The sequence below is a fragment of the Coregonus lavaretus genome (assembly GCF_964263955.1).
Source record: "Coregonus lavaretus genome assembly, chromosome: 31".
Taxonomy (NCBI): Eukaryota; Metazoa; Chordata; class Actinopteri; order Salmoniformes; family Salmonidae; genus Coregonus; species Coregonus lavaretus.
In genome coordinates, this window is record NC_140018.1 from 772,184 (window position 1) to 773,442 (window position 1,259).

Sequence of the window (1,259 nt, forward strand, 5' to 3'; positions counted from 1 at the left end):
GGGGGGTGGTGGTGATGTCTTCCTCTAGGGGGGTGGTGATGTCTTCCTCTAGGGGGGTGGTGGTGATGTCTTCCTCTAGGGGGGTGGTGGTGATGTCTTCCTCTAGGGGGGTGGTGATGTCTTCCTCTAGGGGGGTGGTGGTGATGTCTTCCTCTAGGGGGGTGGTGATGTCTTCCTCTAGGGGGGTGGTGGTGATGTCTTCCTCTAGGGGGGGGTGGTGATGTCTTCCTCTAGGGGGGGGGGGTGGTGATGTCTTCCTCTAGGGTGGTGGTGATGTCTTCCTCTAGGGGGGTGGTGATGTCTTCCTCTAGGGGGGTGGTGATGTCTTCCTCTAGGGGGGTGGTGGTGATGTCTTCCTCTAGGGGGGTGGTGATGTCTTCCTCTAGGGGGGTGGTGATGTCTTCCTCTATGGGGGGTGGTGGTGATGTCTTCCTCTTGGTGGTGGTGATGTCTTCCTCTAGGGGGGTGGTGATGTCTTCCTCTAGGGTGGTGGTGATGTCTTCCTCTAGGGGGGTGGTGGTGATGTCTTCCTCTAGGGGGGTGGTGATGTCTTCCTCTAGGGGGGTGGTGATGTCTTCCTCTAGGGGGGTGGTGATGTCTTCCTCTATGGGGGGTGGTGATGTCTTCCTCTTGGTGGTGGTGATGTCTTCCTCTAGGGGGGTGGTGGTGATGTCTTCCTCTAGGGGGGTGGTGATGTCTTCCTCTAGGGGGGTGGTGATGTCTTCCTCTAGGGGGGTGGTGATGTCTTCCTCTAGGGGGGTGGTGATGTCTTCCTCTAGGGGGGTGGTGATGTCTTCCTCTAGGGGGGTGGTGGTGATGTCTTCCTCTAGGGGGGTGGTGATGTCTTCCTCTAGGGGGGTGGTGATGTCTTCCTCTAGGGGGGTGGTGATGTCTTCCTCTAGGGGGGTGGTGATGTCTTCCTCTAGGGGGGTGGTGATGTCTTCCTCTAGGGGGGTGGTGATGTCTTCCTCTAGGGGGGTGGTGATGTCTTCCTCTAGGGGGCTGGTGGTGATGTCTTCCTCTAGGGTGGTGGTGGTGATGTCTTCCTCTAGGGGGGGGGGTGGTGATGTCTTCCTCTAGGGGGGTGGTGGTGATGTCTTCCTCTAGGGGGGGTGGTGGTGATGTCTTCCTCTAGGGGGGTGGTGGTGATGTCTTCCTCTAGGGGGGTGGTGATGTCTTCCTCTAGGGGGGTGGTGGTGATGTCTTCCTCTAGGGGGGTGGTGGTGATGTCTTCCTCTAGGGTGGTGGTGATGTCTTCC